Raw genomic sequence first — 15,716 nt, forward strand, 5'->3', positions numbered from 1 at the left:
GGGCTTGCTTCATAATTTTAATTTGTATCTGCATTTTGAAAAGAGATTTCAACAGTCCACTTCCTGTTACCTTTTGAACATATTTGCGACCCCCTTTCTCCTTTCCCACGTATTGTGATGCAGATAGTTCTGTTGCAAATAGCTCTCTCTCGCTGTATATATATATACAATATAGATGAAATGGTTCTCCACAGTCTATATAGGCTTAATCTGTTGCCATGCACTCCAGTGTTCTATGGTCCTTCTAAAACCTCACTCTTGTTTATTGCTTTTAGCTAGAAACTCCTTTCTCTACCTACTTTTTCTGCCTCTGCTAATTCCAGTTACGTACAAACCATATTGCTGTCTCGCTGCTTCCTTGCCTCAACTTCTCCTAGCACTGTTTGGTACAGCATTTCATTCCAAATATCCATGGGAGATACCCAGTGTCACTTGTGCGAGAGCGCAGCACCAAAAAATGTGTGTCTTTTGCAAGCTCCAGCCAGAGGCAGCAACGCTGGAGGGAGAAAATGGGACATTCCAGGATCCAATGAGAAGCTGGGATGGTGTCTGTAATTCCAGAATGTCCCAGGAAAATTGGGACAGTTGAGGGCTGTGAAACAGGAGCCAGTCTTCATGGACTATTAACCAGCAATCAGCCTAACGTAGGAGCCATCAACCAACAGGATTCACCAAAGAAGAGGGTTACGGAGTTAGCGATTTGTATTGCCTTGAATATTGAATTAACAGGTACTATTATTCTGCTGCTATTCTGTAACCCCTGACAAATCAGATAGATAAATAAAGCCAGTAAAAGAATATGAGTTTGTATGTACTGGATGTTCCTAATACAAAAATGGATGGCAGTTTGGATTTTCTGGTATTTGACTTGACATACAAAGCAGACAAACAAGTAGCACATTGATTCTAGGATGGTGTGCAACAGCAGTGCAAGTGGATCAGAAGCCTTGTTTTGGGATTAATTTGAACTCTCCGTACTATGCATTTGTGGTTAAAGTAATCCTACGTTTCTCTCTCTTTTGTTCCTCCTTCACTCACTTTGGTGCTTGGCCCAGAAACCTTTGATTGAGCTTTAGGCCTTTTTATTTTTGCATTGATTTTGTCTGGCTGGGCAAACACTTTTGCTCTGGGAAATCCTTGCTGAGATTCCATGACCTACAGTTGTCTGGTGATGCAGAGGGCAGAGATCCAAGAAGATTAAACTGTGCTTCAATCAACACCTGGAAAAAGGGGTTTTAACATTTTTGTGCTCAGCAACTATTTCTGCTGGAAACCTTCCTTATAAAAAAGGACTGAGCCTAAAGTCATGCAGAGAACTTGGGGGGGCAGACCTAGAATCATGTCCAGATTTGCTCTTGCATTTGAGTTGGAATTTTGATTGATTGATTTTTACAAGTCCTGAGATCTTAGGTATTGTGCTTAAACTCATCATTAGGAAGTTGCTGAAGATTTATTTATTTTTCTCTAGTGGGTAGGATCTTTTATTCCCGGTTGACAGCTACAGTTATTTCTGTGTACAGGACGATCCAGGTCTTTGCTTAAATGTGCACATTTGTCTGTATCTTCCTGCAATCTTGTCCCCACAAAACACATTTGAGATATCAAAGAACAATTGCATCAGATGATACACCAGAGTAACTGAGACCATGCTTCAGATTGTACTGCCAAGTCCTGTTTATCTGTTGCCTTCCTGGGAGGAATATTATTTTGGCCACTTTCAAATAATCAAGCTGGGTCCTGAAGCAAATATTTTGGGTGGTGAGGGAGTGCCAAGATGAGAAATAATGGCTCAAACTAAGTGTATCTTTGGTTCTGCAGACTTATAAAATGATGCCACAGCAGAGTGAACTGTGGAACAATACACCCTTTAGAATGCTTCCTTCAGGTGATTCTAAGATGGCTGCTAGTTCCTTGCTGGTGTTCCTCAGAACTGCTTGTCTCCACAATCCTATTCACAGAATACTTTTACCCCATCCAGTCATTAGGGCTCCTCTCCATGCATAGGATGAGTGTGCAGGTGGAAGCCCACCACTCCCTCCCCTACATACATCAAGACACACTTCTGCAATATGTATTAAAGGCTCATCCAGACTTCTGCTTGCCCTGCCAATTCATTGCGGGAAAACTCTATCTTTACCACTGAATTGGAGCAAATGCCAAACAGGTTTTCTGCAGTTTGACATTTATTCCACTTCATTTCTAAAGAGTGGGTTTTCCCAGTGGGGCTAACAGAAAACTGTTCAGACCAGTGGAGAAGCACTCAGACCCATGCCTTCTAGGCTTGGAAGTGTAGACAAGCCTTAAGAGTGCTCATGTAGGCAAGTCATCAAGTGAACTATTCTTTTTTGGGTTTCCTGATCACATGGAGCCATGCCACCATGTGTATGAATGTATGCGTGAATGCATTTTGCAGGCCTGCATTTAAATGTGTGGATGGCAGGAGGTGGACTCTATCGCTGCCTGCCATTTGCATGTTCATTCCGCACCTGGACAGGAGTTTGAAGACATGAAAGCGATTTTTGATTTCTCCTTTCCTTACACTAGCTGTAAAAGAGCAGAAGCGATGCATTTTATTTTGGGGAAGTGGTCAACGGTGCTATGAAAATGAGCAAAGAAGGACACACAGATACAAGGGCATGCCAACCTAGGTTTGACTGCTATAAATGATGTCCTGGAGAAGTTGCTTCTGTTACAGTTTTTGGAACAGAAACTGAGTACAGTAGTTATATTGATTTGTGTTGAGCACAGTGCAAATGAAATTTGTGCAACTCTGTTACAATGTGATTACACAGAGATAAATCTACAGGTTCAGCCTTCAGGAGGGGTTGTAATCTGTGTTCAGCAATACCAGGTTACTTTGACCAATTCTGATAACAGAATTGGAGGGAAATGAACAGAGTCTCATGAAAGACTTAAGTGCTTCCTGCAATGTAATGAGGCAAGTCAGTGACAGTAAATATGCTTATTTAATTATTTGTTTTATTTGATGTTGCCTTTTATTTGTGAACCACCTTGATATTTCTACTTAAATGAAAGGCAGTATATGCAGTATTATTATTATTATTATTATTATTATTATTATTATTATTATTATTTCTTCTTCTTCTTCTGATGTGGCAATTCTCTCTGTAGCCCATCTACAATTCCTGCCAGGACCCTTCAACCCAGACTTTCTCAGCCTTGGGTCCCAGATGTTGGACTATTATTCCCATCATCCCGAGCTACCAGCACCAGTGGTCAGGGATGATGGGAGTTGTAGTCCAACAACATCTGGGGACTCAAGGTTGAGATGCCGCTTCAACCAAATAGCCAGCCCACTGCTTATCACAGAGCTGAGTTCACCAGCTCTCCTAGCTTTCCCCCTATATATGTCTTCACTACTGATAATGATCACTATTATAACTGAAGTAGCCTATGCTGAAGGCTGGAGCAAGAAGCTGGATATTGTGTGATACCTATGCTGCATATGAGCCTCTTGAGTATTTGAACCTCAACAGTGTGGTTGTTTCATTTGAAGCCTTACGTTTTCAGTGGAAGAGTGGCCAGAAATGGACAGAGAACTGATTGATAGGACTGCTACTGCTATGCATATTCACTAGCCAATCCCTGGGCAAGATTTGAGAAAAGGTGCCATGAGACAATGTATTGCTTTTTTTTTTTATAATATTTTTTATTAGTTTTACAAAAATTTTTATAACAGACAAACACAAAAAAGAAAACAAACAAACAAACAAGTATAATTTCATAATATCATTTCATAAACTTCTTTCCTCGGACTTCCCCATACCTCCCCTTTCTGCATCCTCATGTCCAAATTTTATAGCAACTTATAAATGTTTTTTCCAACTCTAATTCGTCATAGTCCTTTCTTATTCTAATCTTATATTACTGCAACCCTTTCTCTCTATAGAATCTCGACATTCTAAACTTCATCAAGTTTATAGTAGTCCTTAAGATAAATCTTGAATTTCTTCCAATCTTCTTCCGCAGTCTCCTTTCCCTGGTCTCGAATTCTGCTCGTCATTTCCGCCAATGTCATATAGTCAATCACTTTCATCTGCCATTCTTCCACGGTGGGTAGATCTTGTGTCTTCCAATACTTTGCGATCAATATTCTTGCTGCTGTTGTTGCGTACATAAAGAAAGTTCTATCCTTTTTTTGCACCAATTGGCCGACAATGCCCAAGAGAAAGGCCTCTGGTTTCTTAAGAAAGGTATATTTAAATACCTTTTTCATTTCATTATATATCATCTCCCAGAAGACCTTAATCTTCGGGCATGTCCACCAAAGATGATAAAAAGTACCTTCAGTTTCCTTACATTTCCAGCATTTATTGTCAGGCAAATGGTAAATTTTTGCTAGCTTAACAATGTATTGCTTAAGGTCGCACGCCTGTAACAGCTACTGTTGCTTGACACTTGTAGCTTAGATTTTTTTAGTTGCCTTGGTCCCAGAGGCCATAACCTAGTTATGGGAGAGCATTGGCTTTTTAGCATTGCAGCTCTGTTTGGTGTGCCTATATTAAATGGAGTTGCAGTTAACTGGGGCTTGCCTCATGTGGGTTCCTTGATTTGCTTTTAACTCACTCAAGTCTTTCAACGATTGCCAGCGTGGGCCCAGTGGAATACCTCACTCCAGGAGATAGGAGTATCAGATGCTGATATTGTCTATATGTTAAAAATATAAACTCACATCTAGTTCATTTTCTGTTTGGGCTTAAATTCCTGTTCCATGCCTACTAGTACATTTGAAAGTTGGTGTTTAAGGATAAAGAGACTGCCAGAGTATTTTACACACACACACACACACACACACACACACACACACACACACACAGCCATTATTGCTGTTTGGTAATGGTATTTTTGAAAGACCAGCTCTGAAATCCATCTCTTAACATTGTTTGTTTTCCCTTGTAGTTTATGTGCAGGTCTATTCCTTTTTAGCTCTCCTCTCCTGCAGCCACTCATCATGACTGCTGATCACCGTGTGTTTTTCCGCTCACAGATAAATCTTTTATTTACTAAATTGAGCACTGAAGCATTTGTTTGAGGGAGAATTACGGGGAAGCACAATGTGTAAACTTAGCAGCAAATTGAAGAAGAAAGGGTCAGTGAGATTTCTGTGCTTGCTAAGATGGAAAGGAGTGAGGCACCTAGGAAACCAGGGAGCAATCACATTGCTCCACTGTGCATTTTACAGCCTTATGGAAAGGGGGAAGGAGAAATTGAAACATATATTAAGAAGGCTGTCCAAGTTGGTCATGAGAGAGGACATTTGGTTAATCAGGGGAAGTATGCCAAAACTACAAATATGAAAACAGCAAGAAGCAACCACTATGAGACAGTGTCCAGAATTCTGTTTTCTAAGGCTGAGAGGAATCTCAAGCTCATAAAAGGACTGAGTATAGAAAAGGGCAACGAAAATGATCAGGGAGATAGAGCAGCTCCCTAAAGCAGGATAATTTTTCAGACATTTTAATCTAGAAACAGGTTATTTGTTGTTATTGGCCTTCATTGGCATAAGTTTAAACAATAAAATCATACAAAGTCATCCAAATACATTGATGATCCAAACACATACAATATATAAAAGACTAGATAACCACCAATGAATAAATCAGGCAACTTTAGATTTTGCTTTAACGATCTCAGCTAAATACCCCAAAACAATCCTGGTAGTTTCAGAAGAATCATCCCTCAACAAATACTGGATTACAGACTCTTTTTAAATCGGTATTTTAAGCTGTATGGGAGTCACTAGGAGATCTCTGCAAAGGGTGTCAAGAAGAGGGTAATCCAGAATTATGTGATGTATTGTATCAGGTGTTTTCTTATTACAGGAGCAGAATCTGTTATGGAAGGGGATTAGTTAAGGTTAGTTAAGAGGCGACTTCCTTCTCCCATAATAGAGGCTTCTGTTTTTCTGCCTCATTTGCAGGTTGCATTAGAAATCTTGAAAGGTGCATGGACTGAGCTTACCTCATTGGCCCAGGGTGGATTGTGTTGTTCTCTTTCCATTAAGCATTTGTCCAGCATTCTGCACATCCTTGTCTGGGAATGCCCCACAAGACAAGTTGCCTCATGATGTCTCCCCCCCCCCTCCAGCAGGAAGCCAGAGACACCAGCTACTAATCACACCTGAGGTTTCTGCACTCACTTATTTTGTTTGTTATAGAAGTCCTTCCTTTTACCCTTTAAAGGCCCTATTGCACCTTGATTTCTTTAAAAGCTCCTGGCTGCTGGCTGTTGTTAACAGCTTCCCATGCCCAGCCAAAAATGCCAAAGCACCCAGGAACACTGCAAAATGCAGGCCACGGGTGTGGTGACATGGAATGCAAGACAGGATACTATAAAAAATAACAACCTGTATTGCTTTCACCCCATTGCTGAGTAACAAGAGATTCACATAAGAAAATAGAGGAAAGATTCGCATAGAGGGGGAAAAATAAGATGGGTTTTACTTTTATACTAGGTAAAAACACAATTCTCGGTGTCCCATCCATGTCCCATCATGGTTGCTGCTTTGATCCAGTAGGTTCCAGTCTGGTCTGAGGCCTAGAGGCAGTGAAGTATCAGTATTCAACATTAGTTTGCAAGAAGGCACCCGGATTCAGTGTGAGAAACTTCTTTCCATCAAAACAGCTAAACCTTAAGCAGAATGTTTCCTTTGCAGACTAATAAAACTGAATACAGTATATGTATTCCTTTTTAGTGGTTACCCAGGATGTGACTGAGGCTCAAACTACACATTTCACACCAGCGCTTTTAACAGTAGTCATTTAAAAAACAATACATCGTGTTTTATGTTAGTAGAGAAACAACCAGAAATGCTCAGCCCCATTTCATGCCCAAATTAACAATCATCCATTCTCCTCTCCTCAGTGGCTATTCTTTAATCACTTCTGACCACTCTTTCCCCATTATTTTCACAATTTCACCTTGTTGCATTTCTTGGAAGGCCACATTGGCAATGGTGAGAATGGTGATTCTGGTTTCTAACAGTACCTGTGACATACACACACCTCGGCTAGTAGGTAGCTTCTGAAATATTGCTTGAATATCTTGTTATTTCACCCCATCCCCTTATATTTTCTTGTATTTGGCTTCTCCCGTAGAAGATGTTTCACCAGCCTTAGATGTCTCCAATTTCACCTTGAATGACAGCTCAAGATGTTCTGCAGGCTTCATTAATGTATCAGGAAGCCAATACTCAATAGGACTTCGTTTCATTACATTCTAGTTTCTGGGGAAAGAGTTCAGTATTTTTGCACCTTTATCCCAAAAATCGTTTTCTCTTTCCATTTTCTTTCCATCCTACTTTGTCTTGTATGAAAGTGATTCACATCTCTCCGAACTGAAAGAGATTTATTGGCAAGAAGCAGAGATTCCAGCCTTCTGTTCATTAGCACCTGTGGAAATGAGAGAAATGTCTAGTCACTTTAATGACTGAGGCTTCAACAGTCCTTTTAGTATGAATACATGGACAACAAACCTTCCCTTTCTCTCCTCCTCCTCCTCCTCCTCCTCCTCCTCCTCCTCCTTAATGTCTATTACTGCTTTGGACATGGAAATTCTGCATTTGTTATCATTTTCACGCCACCAGCCATTGAAAGGATCTCATTACAGTCAGAGTTACACTAAGGAGGAGAGGAACATTTTCTCTTTGGCATATCCTCATCTGTAAAAAGATTCTGGTGACATGAAAATGATTAAGCAGTGACTTATTTGTCTTTCCCACTTATTTATTCTTCTTCCTGTTGAGGAGATGAAGGAGAATGTGTGGAACTGTGTTTTGAGAGATGCAATGGTTCAAAACTCTTTCTAAATACGCAAATGCTTTAACTGTTTTTATAAGTGCCATTGTTTTATATGTGTTTTATTGTCTTCTGAAATTGCTTTGAGATGCTTCATAGGAAGCCATTCAGGAATGAAATAAATAAGAGTAATAACAATAAATAACCTCCTGCCCTGTCAACTTTAAAGAATTGCAGTTATTTAAAAGCAGACTTGAGATATTCTTGTTAGTAGTGCTCTTCCCTCTTAAGTTTCTGCCAGCAATTTATAATTCTTGCATTGGAAATCTCTCTTGTGCCGCCCCCTTGTATACCCTCGCTGCCCCTTCAGACTTAACCTTGACCTTAACTATATGGTGCTGGAAATCGAAAAGCAAAATAACATAAATTTCTTTAGACTCAGCATTCTGTTGCTGTTGTTGTTTATTTTTTACAGTGGATGACACCCCCATTCCCACTACCCGATACTACAGTTAGTGATACAGGACATATAACATTAGGCCCCCATTGCCCATGGCTCCTTCCACCTCCCAACCCTTCAAGTCACTGGTGCCTGAAGTTCCATAACTTACATACCGTAGAATTGACAGCTGTCATTTGTTACAATCTGGCTATTCATATATATATAGGGTGTGATTCTTTTAAATAATGTATAGCTTGTTACGTATTTTTGTTTTTTATATTGTAAACTGCTCCATGACCCTTTGATGAAGGGCAGGATAGTAATTCAATAAATAATAAATAAATAAAATACCTACAGAATGTATTTTCTCCCCCTGGGATTTGGAAAGCCAGAATAATTCAAAAGGATAGCTACATATAGGGAGAGGTATTTGATTCAGTTTGCATTTAAAAGCGACTGTAACAAATTTAAAATACAGTAGTCTTTTCCACTTCTCTGATGTGATGCAATTCTCCAACCAACCAACCAATGTTTGCAAAAAAAAGCTTATTTTAGTGAAAAGTGTGCATAAAAATACATATATTAGTGAAAATAGCCTTTAAAAATGCAGGACATTAGGAAAAATTTCTTGCAAATATCTGTACATTAGTCAGAACTGCATATAAAAAAATTTTGATTGGGAGAAATTTACATTAAAATGCTGATCAACTATCATGAGGATTTGATTTTAGGAGATTGCTGCAGATATCTGGAGAAGTGAATATTAAGTCTGAAGAACCAAAGGTAGTAGACACCACACCTGGAGACATTGAGCACAGGACCTGAAGACAAATGTCGCTTTTTTAACCCACATGAAATGCTTGAAGTTAGGTCTGAAGCAGAGCCAGCACATGGGAGGGCACTGAAAGTAGAGCTTAGGGAAGGGCCATCGCTCAGTGATGAGAGCATCTCCTTTGCATGCAGACGGTCCCAGGTTCAGTTGTGAGCATCTCCAGATAGGGCTGGATATCTGCTCTGTCTGAAACATCAATGTAGACATTACTGGGCTAGATGGACCAATGGCCTAATTTGTATAAGACAGTGTGGACTTCAAAACAGGCAAAAATATATCAAGTGAAGCTTTTCCACAGAGCCTGATGAAAACGTGTTGCTGTCTGAAGTGAAGAGCAAATTGGGACTCCCGTCCCAATTATGATGCATAGTACCAAAGGCCAGGCAAGTTATTTTGGCCCCCGAGGCAGAAAATCCCTACTTTCCTCTTCCTGACAGTAACATTATAGGAATAATAAATTCAGTAACTAACCATTTGCTGCCTGCACTTTGGTGACATTCAAATTCAGCTGCCTTAGGCAGCTGCCTCATTGCCGAATAGTCAAAATGGGAAGCTGCTTTATACTGATTCAGACTGTTCATCCATCTACTTCAGTACTGTCCACACTAACTGGAAGAGGCTCTCCAGGGTTTCAGGTGTGTGTGTGTGGGGGGGGAGTATTCCCAGCCCTACCCAGAGATAAATCAGGGATCTTCCACACATGCAAAGCAGGTGTGACAATATAAAATTGTCAAGCCATGGGGAGATTTGAAGCAGAGAACTTTGGTTGTGCCTTGATTTTGGGTTGCCAACTGATCACTAAACAGACTAGTTTGGGGTATTCCTAGGACTCAAACTACAGGTTGATTTGCAGATAACATTATTATCTGATAATGGCTGAACATGAAATGGCTGTCAAAGGCGCAACTCCAGAGGCCTTAACAAAAGTGGACAAGTCTACCTGGAACAGTGGAGTAAACAGTGAAATTTCTCAAGTTTGCTTTCAAATCACTGCAGTTTTCTTAAGTTGTTAAGGCAGAGTCCTTGAGATATTGTGGTCCTGAGCTGTATTCACATCCATTATGGCTTTGTGAGGTGTGGGGGGGGGGAGGGAGAGTTAAATTGCAGGTGTCTGTTCATAACTCCCTGCGTTCTCCAATTCATCTGCTCCTCTCAGTTCATAGCTCTTTGCTTTAAAGTGCCAAGGTGGTCCTTCTCCCCACCCCCACCCCCTATTTGTCCTCTTCTTATTGTTCTCACGGTGCACTATGGTAGTTCACTAGTAGGTTTTATTACATGCAGACAGATATTTGCATTCCCCTGATCTCCCCCTGATCTCATTCCAGGGGTTGCAAAAACAACCACTTTGGGCTTGCTATATCATACTGCCACCAAGGTAAGAAAACTGACATCTGATTAAAAAAAAAATCCCAATGGAAACCTTTGAGTTTTGTGGAAATGTGGTGGCATATGTTTTGCAAGTCAATCTGTTCAAGAGCCACAATCCTAAGCACGCATACTGAATAGTAAACCCCATTGAACTCAGTGGGATGTCCTTAGGATCATGCAGTAATAATGCAGCAAAATGTAAATTCCATGATTTAAATGGAAGTGCCACATTTCTGACAGTTTCGATTAGTCTTAGCGGTTTTCTTACTCCTCGAGATGGTGTGTACCACCACATTTTTTAGAAATGTGCAAGAAGAGCATATGCCAAAAGACACTGTCCCCTGAGGCTTTCATATTATTTTCTTGCATTTTATTGAAATAAAATGCATCAATCATGCGCAGGCAATTATTTGACAGTTTTTTAAAACATATTTCTAAGCTTTCTTAAAGAACAACAGTTAACATACCAAAAGCCCATTGGTTTGATTCATAGGCTAGTTTCCGAATTAGGTACAATATGCACAGAAGCCCCTTTGTAGTGGCTGAAAAGTGTTCTTTGACCCCTTCCTTGCCTTGCCCTCTTTCACCCTCTGACACTACAGCATCTGCTCTTGCACTACAAAACAAGGAAGTTACCCTCTGAAATGATTCTCTTTTCCATGGCCTCTCTAAAATTGGCTCCTTTGATTTTCAAGTTCTCTTAATTTCAGTAAAACGCCATGATGACAAATTCTGATAAGTCTGTCTTTTGCCTTTCTCCACCACTCGGAACCTGCAATTTTACCAACATGAGCTCTTAATGACTTTCTCCTCCTACCTTTATCTAGGAAACGTTCTTCAGTTCTCTCTCCACTTCCCATCCCTTTTCAAGATGCCACCATGCTTGTCTTAAGCTATATGTCTTCAAATAAGATCTGGATAGCAGATTATTAGCATTAGAGCTTGCAACAATGGTCAGGCCAAGACAGTATTTGCATCTGAAGAAGGTCAAAACAGATACTCCAGGAGGGAGGGACTTAAAAGCTTAGAGACCCAGAAAAGGGAGTGGGATACATGTCCCTTTTTGTGATGTAATAAAGGATAATAAAAAATGCCCCTTTGTTTCTTCTTTCTTGCCCTGAAGGCATTTGTATTTATTTTTTTCTAATGGATGTGATTTCTCTGAAATGCTTGTGAACACTTTATCCTTTTCATATTGTATGTGATATTCTCTTTAGCAGCTTTCCCCTTATAAATACATGTCCTTTTTTGGTTGTCCTACATTTCCCTTGAGTGTAGGATGTAAACTTTTACTATGTTTCAGATATGTGGATTACTCTGCTTAAAAAAGTTTGCTGTCATGGCAGTGTTATATATTGTCAAACATAAAGCTGAAGAGAGGAGGAACTATAGGCCAATTATTCTGCTGTTGGGATGTATATAAGCAGAACTCCATCAATTTCAGAAGTGGTTACTGGGTTATATTTGCTGACGAGCTAGATATAAAAATACACACCAAACCATATTCAGTGATTGTTGCCAGCACCACTGGAGGGGGGAGGGGAGAGAAGTGAAATAAAAACTAGCTTGGGGAAACTCTCTCCCATGCAAGCATATGGAACTGAGTAACCACAGACAAATAATATATCCTCAACTCTAAGGAGAATGATACCATTTTCCATAGAATTAATATTCTAATTTATTTTAGCCCTTCATTTGTTGCTTTAGTTTATATTTGCTGCCCTTGAATCATACAGAAAATTCTGTGTTAGGCTTTAAAAAAAAACCCACGCTGAGAGAGCTACTCGCATATATTTATCCATTCATTTTGAATGGAGGCCTCGCACTCATCTGCTTTGCTCTTGTAGCCTTGAATATGAAACACTGCTGAGCTCTTAACTCTGTTTATCTTGAAATGTCCTTGCCTCTTCTGTGGTGTTATGCGTATTTGTGTTTTGAGTAGAAGATAGCTGAACTTTCAACAGATTTATTTTCTCAGTCTTCCTGGAAGGGGGAACATGATCCACTGCAATGTTATGACATCTGTTTGCTTTCCCAGAGCTTACCTGCCTGCAGTAATTCAGCTCAGTTGAGTAGTTAGGAGGAAAGAAAATGTCCTCATGGCTGGGTAAACTCTGGTCTGGTTTAGATGTTCATTTGCAGCTTCACAAACTGTGGTTTATGACCTTTGGGATGATCATGGGCTCGAAAAGCTTCTCTCTCCTTTTTCTCCTTGTCACCTCCTGGATTTCTTCTCCAATGTTAGAACACAATGAGAGGAGAGGTGTGGTGTACTAGGGCTTCTGTGTGTATGTGTGGAGGAGTGTATGCAGGGCTCTGGATCAGGAATCATGTGTCTTATTTTTTTTCTTGCATTATACATATACATCAATGTTGTATTCATATGCCACCATCTGTGATGTAATAAGGGATTACAGCATCTGTGGTGGACTTTTTTTTGTTGAACTGTCAACCTCCCACTCCCAGTGATGTATGAAAAATGCTGCATACTTGGAGAATGAGTATGTAGCTTTGAGAGTAAAAACAAGACATTGAACTGTGGCTGACCAAAATGTGCTCATAAAAGCAATAAGATATTATCTTATGGTTACATCTTTTAAACAAAGTGAGCCATTAACAGTAATGAAGGAAATGGAGTGTAGACAGAACTGGCTCAGTCTCAGATAGGTGGAATCCATTGTTTGTGCCTGTTAATGCAACTGAAAATGGAAGTCCATCTTTTGCAAACACCTAGTCTTTGAGTATCTTGACACTGGCTCCGGATGTAGGTTGGATGTGGCGATTCGGTTTCTCTGTTACTGCCTAATGAGTCTCCGATGAGCACAAGGTTAAGCTATATAATGAAGAAGTAGAGTCCATGCATAGAATAGTCGACTAGTAAAATAAGGAGGCATCTGGAGTAGACTGTGTAAGCAGAGCAGACTGGGAAGTTGTTTGGAATTCAATAAGTGCTCACATAGATGAAAATATTACCTGGCATATGTTATGGGAAAGGTCAATTATTTGACACCAGTTCTGAGGAAAGTACTATGAAAAGACTGGGGGGAAAGCTCTGAACTGCTTGTGAGTGAAAATCCTATTTCATGCTGCGACTAGCCTTTCATTTCACCCAAGGGAGAACCCACCAAAGGCCACCATCGAAACTAGCTGTGCAGTACTGTTCATTTTCCATGGTAGAAGAAAATTGCTTAGAAGAAAATTCCTTCACTTACTGAAGATGGTGTTGAACGATGGGGGTAATTCAAAGCTTTGCATGTACAGGGGCCTTTCTTTTGTTTCTGTTTAATAAGGGAATGTTTCATGTGCCTTTAGGAATATCCTGCTCTGCATACACAGAGTTACTGTGCTCAGGGAAGAGGAAGTCTCAATGTGTGCATATTAACTGCTGGATCTCAGCCAATCATTACATAAGCCTATAGTAACTGACATACATTTTTCATTCATAAATATGAATATTTATAATATTTGGCAGCATTGAAGCATCTCATTTTTGACAGTGTATCCTCAACCAGCTATCTATAGAAAACAAGCCATTAAAAAAGTAAGAAAACCATTTGAGAAACTTCATGTTCTATTAGTTAAATGGAAGGTATTTATGCCTCTCTCTTTTAAACTGTTGCAGAAGAAAATTGCATCTTCTTTTGTGATACATCTTCTTTCTATGCAATTTAAACACACCCAGTAGATATTTAAATAGGACACAAATTCTAACAGTCCACAACTGGGGAATGCATATTCCTTAGGGAACTTCACGGGCAGAATTTGTGCAGTGCATATAGACAAAAAAATATAGCAATTAAAATGAATACAGTTTACAATAGAATCACCAAATAAAATCCCCACAAAAAAACACACCACCAACATCAGAATAGCAAAACAGTGGTACAGAAATTCAGTGTACAGCAATGTAGAAGAAGGGGAAGGATCCCCTCAATCAAAGTGTCTCTTGTCAGTCTGAAAGAACTCTAGGAGCTTAGACTATATGGATTGAATGTGCAGCAGAAAATGAAACCTAGGTGACCAAAGACATTAGCTGCCTTGCCTATTCACTGTGGAACTCATTCCATTAGAACAGAAAAACTAAAAATAAATATTTACATTATATCCTCTCATTTCTAAATAGCTGAAAATCCTTATTAAGCTGTCCCATCTGCTGCTTACTGAAGATGTTCTCAAATATCCCTAGCCTTGGCTTAGAGAGAAAAATGACTATATGAACCTCACAACTGAATCAATCAATCTTACATCTTGTTAGAGCTACCACCACTATAAATGAAGGATTCTGTCATTCCGCCATCCACCCAAAGCTATGAATGATTTGGTTTCTGTCTGCTTCTATATTAGTCCATCAGTAGATAGGTAGATCTACTGTACAGTAATTAAAATTTTGCAATAGCCTTTTAAATATGCTGCTAGGTATGAGTAATGATTTAACTATCAGTTAAATAGTTTGTTATTGCTCATTTTCATGTGCAGCATTTTATTATTTGCAGAAAGGTATCAAATTGTGTATGTAAATCATAATGCTCAGGTGGCTGCATTGATTACCTAATGATCAGCATTTTTAAAAGCTTTTCAGAAGAGATTGTGTACATCGAAGAACAAAAAATTTTCCCAAAAGGAAAATTATGAGCAATTAAGTTTTGGGAATATATTTGTAAAATCAATTTATAATAATAGGTTGAATAATTCTGCTGAAAACTGAAAAGGAAATGGAAATTACGGCAAAAACTGAAATGCAGAAGAACGGGAACATCACTGATTATGATGAAAACAAGTTGGAATAGAAGTCACTGCCTTCTTACATCTCTATGCATAATGTACTCATTGCCCATGGTTAATACAGGATTCTCACTACAGAGTATCTGTACACTATGGTATAAGCCAATTTTGGCATTGCAATGGCTACTGATGCTTTGATACAGTTCTGGTAGAGGCATGAGGAAAACAGCTATATTTTCCAACAGTACAGTGGTACCTCGGGTTAAGAACTTAATTCATTCCGGAGATCCGTTCTTAACCTGAAACTGTTCTTAACCTGAAGCACCACTTTAGCTAATGGGGCCTCCTGCTGCTGCCATGCCGCCGGAGCACGATTTCTGTTCTCATCCTGAAGCAAAGTTCTTAACCTGAGGTAGTATTTCTGGGTTATCAGAGTCTGTAACCGGAAGCATCTGTAACCTGAGGTACTACTGTACTGAGATGCTTCAGCCTTAGCCTCTGATACTAGGAAAGAGTTATGGCTCAGTGGTGGATCATCTGCTTTGCATGCAAGAAGTCCCAGATTCAATCTTGAGGAGGCTGTGGGAGTACCCCC

This window comes from Podarcis vaucheri (assembly GCF_965113315.1).
Source record: "Podarcis vaucheri genome assembly, chromosome: 1".
Taxonomy (NCBI): domain Eukaryota; kingdom Metazoa; phylum Chordata; class Lepidosauria; order Squamata; family Lacertidae; genus Podarcis; species Podarcis vaucheri.